This window comes from Quercus suber, unplaced genomic scaffold (assembly GCF_002906115.3).
Source record: "Quercus suber isolate HL8 unplaced genomic scaffold, Cork oak 2.0 scaffold_95, whole genome shotgun sequence".
Lineage (NCBI taxonomy): Eukaryota > Viridiplantae > Streptophyta > Magnoliopsida > Fagales > Fagaceae > Quercus > Quercus suber.
The window spans coordinates 267705-273073 of NW_027069560.1; positions in this window are offsets into that span (position 1 = coordinate 267705).

The following is a 5369-nucleotide window of genomic DNA, read 5'->3' on the forward strand; positions in this document are numbered from 1 at the left end:
TGGCAGCAAACTTCACACTGTGGATCAACCTTTATTTTCCTCCGATGCAAATTTTCTCTTGTAGGTAGAATGTTTGAGCAAGCACGCCACACAAACGTTCTAACCTTAGGTGGAACATGTAGAGTCCATATTTTTTTCCAAATAGCCCGGTCAGTTACTGCTCTTGAGTGTTCAGCCTTCACGGTTAGTATTATCAGTAATTAACCAGTTAAGAACAAAAGCACTCTATGAATCTGAGATAACATTTGGCAAAATGAGCTTGAGACGATTTGCTAGCAACTTAGAAAAAATCCTAAAGACAACATTAGCAAGGCTGATCGGTCTATAATCAGAAACATATCTTGGATTATTCTTCTTGGGTATGAGGACAATATGAGTAGCATTCATCTTATATAGGAAATAACCAGAAGTCAACACAGATGACACTGCAGTAATAACATCATTTCCAACTATATGCCAATATTTTTGGAAAAAGAAAGGTGACATACAGTCTGGTTCAGGAGATTTTGATGGATGCATTTGGAAAAGTGCTTGCTTTACTTCATCAGGAGTATAAGGTTGAAGGAGTATGTTGTTTATAGCTGCTGTGACTACCCTATCCACTGAGTCCAAAACCAGCCTCAAGTCATTTGGGTTTGCAGTTGAGAATAACTTCTGAAAATAAGATTCTACCACCCTTTCTTTATCATCTTCAGTATTGCACCATCTCCCATCATCATCCTCAAGCCCAGCAATATTGTTCTTTCTATGTCTTTGATTCGCTCTTTGATGAAAATATTTTGAATTTTTATCACCTGCAGGTAGCCAAATGGATCTAGACTGCTGCCTCCAAAATAATTCATCCTTGAGTAAAAGTGCATTTATTTCATCACATACCTGCTGTATCAGAACAAGATTATTAGGATTATTCATAGCCGTGAGAAGCTCTAACTCTTTATATTTTTCTTCTAGTAGTGACTTTGAATTGCCAAGACTTCTACTCCATCCAACCAATGACATGCGATAGTTTTTTATTTTATTGAACGACCTGTACATTGGACTTCCTAATTCCGTGTCTACATTCCAAGCTTCCAATATAATGGATTCACATTTTGAATGGGTGGACCATAGTGTTGGGCTTTGTGGAGCCTATTTTATTTTTGGCCCGTTTTGTAGCCCATTGTAACCCTGTAAGTAGGATATAAAAGCCGCTTTTATAATTAGGGTTTGTTACTGCTACTATTGTTGTGTTTTTAGAGAGGGAGAAAAACACTGTAGCCGCACTTTGTATTTTTCTCTGATAATAGTGAAATCCCTGCAACTCCGTGGACGTAAGCAAATTGCCGAACCACATAAATACTGTCTAGTGCGTGTGATTATTTTTCTTTAACGTGTGTTTTCTCTATTTTTTTTTGTTTCTCACAGGTTGGAATTTAGGTTGAATTCTCAACAACTGGTATCAGAGCCTGGGGTTAGGTTTGAGTGGGAGCAATGGCAGAGGAAGCAGGAAAGGCGTCTGGAATAGAAAAGTTTGATGGCACAGACTTCGCATATTGGAGGATACAGATTGAAGATTATCTTTATGGGAGGAAATTGCATCTGCCTTTTTTGGGGACAAAACCTGAGGCTATGAAAGCTGATGAATGGGCTCTTCTTGACAGACAGGTACTGGGAGTTATCAGGTTAACTCTGTCTAAGTCTGTTGTACACAATGTTGTGAAGGAGAAGACCATAGCAGATCTGATGAAGGCTTTGTCTGGTATGTATGAAAAACCGTCAGCAAATAACAAGGTGTATCTGATGAAGAAACTATTCAATTTGAAGATGGCAGAGAATGCATCAGTAGCACAACATCTGAACGAATTTAACACTATCACAAATCAATTGTCGTCTGTAGAAATTGATTTTGATGATGAGATTCGTGCTCTGATCGTCTTGACTTCTTTGCCAAACAGTTGGGAGGCAATGAAGATGGCATTAAGTAATTCTACAGGAAAGGAAAAGCTCAAGTACAATGATATTTAAGATTTAATTTTGGCTGAGGAGATTCACAGAAGAGATGCTGGTGAAACCTCAGGATCTGGTTCTGCCCTAAACCTTGAGACAAGAGGTAGAGGTAATAATAGAAATTCAAATCGGGGTAGACCAAAATCCAGAAATTCTAATCGGAACAGAAGTAAATCTAGATCAGGCCAATAAGTACAATACTGGAATTGTGGGAAAACAGGTCACTTTAGGAACCAATGCAAAAATCCTAAAAAAAAGAATGAAGATGATTCTGCTAATGCTGTAACAGAAGAGGTATTGGATGCATTACTTCTTGCAGTAGACAGTCCACTTGATGATTGGGTTTTGGACTCAGGAGTTTCGTTTCATACCACTCCATACCGAGAAATCATACAAAATTATGTTGTAGGTGATTTTGGTAAGGTGTATTTGGCTGATGGTTCAGCCTTGGATGTTGTAGGTATAGGAGACGTCCGGATCTTGTTGCCCAATGGGTCTGTTTGGTTACTGGAGAAGGTTCGACATATTCCTGACCTGAGGAGGAATCTGATTTCTGTTGGACAACTTGATGATGAAGGGCATGCAATATTATTTGTTGGTAGTACTTGGAAGGTTACAAAGGGAGTTAGGGTATTGGCTCGTGGAAGGAAGATTGGTACTCTATATATGACCTCAAGTCCAAGAGACACAATTGCAATTGCTGATGTAAGTACTGATACAAGCTTATGGCACCACAGACTTGGTCACATGAGTGAGAAAGGGATAAAGATGTTGCTATCAAAAGGAAAACTACCAAAATTGAAGTCCATTGATTTTGACATGTGTGAAAGCTGCATCTTAGGAAAGCAGAAAAATGTGAGCTACTTAAAAACTGGCAGGACACCGAAGGCTGAAAAATTAGAGTTAGTGCACACTGATTTGTGGGGGCCTTCTCCGGTTGCATCCCTTGAAGGTTCAAGGTACTACATCACTTTCATTGATGATTCAAGCAGAAAGGTATGAGTTTATTTTCTGAAAAATAAATCTGATGTATTTGAAACTTTTAAGAAATGGAAGGTCATGGTTGAGATAGAAATAAGTTTAAAACTAAAATGTTTGAGGTCTGATAATGGAGGAGAGTACATAGATGGAGGGTTTAGTGAGTATTATGCTGCACAGAGAATTAGGATGGAAAAGACCATTCCTGGGACACCACAGCAGAATGGTGTGGCTGAGCGTATGAATAGAACTTTTAATGAGCGTGCTAGGAGTACGAGGTTGCATACTAGACTACCAAAAACTTTCTGGGCTGATGCTGTTAGCACTGTAGCTTACCTGATAAACTGAGGGCCATCAGTTCCCATGGAGTTCAAACTTCCTGAGGAGGTTTGGAGCGGTAAAGAGGTAAAGTTTTCCCATTTAAAAGTTTTTGGTTGTGTTTCTTATGTTCATATTGATTCTGATGCTCGTAGTAAACTTGATGCTAAGTCTAAAATATGTTTTTTCATTGGCTATGGTGATGAGAAATTTGGCTATAGGTTTTGGGATGAACAAAACAGGAAAATCATCAGAAGTAGAAATGTGATATTTAATGAACAGGTTATGTACAAGGACAGGTCAACTATAATCTCAGATATTGCATAGATAGATCAAAAGAAATCTGAGTTTGTCAACTTAGATGGATTGATTGAAAGTACTGTCCAGAAAAGGGGTGAAGAAAATAAAGAGAATGTAGATTCACAGGTAGATCAGAGTACACCTGTAGCTGAAGTCCGCAGATCTTCTAGGAACATTAAACCTCCACAGCGTTATTCACCCGCTTTAAATTATCTACTATTGATTGATGGTGGTGAGCCAGAGTGTTATGATAAAGCCTTGCAAGATGAAAATTCAAGCAAGTGGGAGTTAGCTAGGAAGGATGAGATGGATTCCTTGTTGGGGAATCAGACATGGGAATTGATTGAATTGCCTGTAAGAAAGAAGGCTTTGCACAACAAGTGGGTATACAGAATAAAGAATGAGCATGATGGTAGCAAACGTTACAAGGATATATTAGTTGTTAAAGGGTTCTAGCAGAAGGAAGGCATTGACTATACAGAGATATTTTCTCCAGTTGTAAAGATGTCAACAATTAGACTGGTGCTGAGAATGGTGGCTGCAGAAAACTTACATCTTGAGCAGTTAGATGTGAAGACGGCATTCCTTCATGGTGATTTGGAGGAAGACCTTTACATGATTCAGTCAGAAGGGTTTATTGTTCAAGGACAAGAGAATCTAGTCTGCAAACTAAGAAAGAGCTTGTTTAGCCTAAAACAAGCTCCTAGACAGTGGTACAAGAAATTTGACAATTTTATGCATAAAATTGGGTTCAAGAGATATGAAGCTGATCATTGTTGCTATGTTAAATTCTTTGACAATTCTTATATCATTTTATTGTTGTATGTGGATGATATGCTCATTGCAGGGTCTAGCATTGAGGAGATTAATAATCTGAAGAAGCAATTGTCAAAACAGTTTACAATGAAGGATTTGGGAGCTGCAAAGCAAATCCTTGGTATGAGAATCATTAGAGACAAGGCTAATGGTACATTGAAGCTTTCACAGTCAGAGTATGTGAAGAAAGTTCTCAGCAGGTTCAACATGAATGAATCTAAACCAGTGAGCACACCTTTGGGTAGTCATTTCAAACTGAGCAAAGAACTGTCACCGAAGACAGAAGAAGAAAGGGACCATATGAGCAAGGTGCCCTATGTCTCAGCTATTGGCAGCTTGATGTATGCTATGGTGTGTACAAGGCCAGACATTGCACATGCAGTGGGAGTTGTGAGCAGATTCATGAGTAGGCCTGGAAAGCAGCATTAGGAGGCAGTCAAGTGGATTCTGAGATATCTGAATGGTTCATCAGATACATGTATTTGCTTCACAGGTGCAAGTTTGAAGCTGCAAGGTTATGTAGATGCTGATTTTGCTGGTGATATTGATAGTAGAAAGAGTACTACTGAATTTGTATTTACTCTAGGTGGTACAGCTATATCATGAGCTTCAAATTTACAAAAGATTGTTACTTTGTCTACTACAGAAGCTGAGTATGTTGCAGCAACTGAAGTTGGAAAGGAGATGATTTGGCTACATGGTTTCTTAGATGAATTAGGTAAGAAGCAGGAGATGGGCATTCTACACAGTGACAATTAGAGTGCAATCTTTCTTGCCAAAAATTCGACTTTTCATTCAAAGTTGAAACATATACAGACAAAATACCACTTTATCCGGTACTTTGTTGAAGATAAGTTGGTAATACTTGAGAAGATATGTGGATCTAAGAACCCAACAGACATGTTGACAAAGGGTGTCACTATTGAGAAGTTGAAGCTGTGTGCAGCTTCAATTGGTCTTCTAGCTTGAGG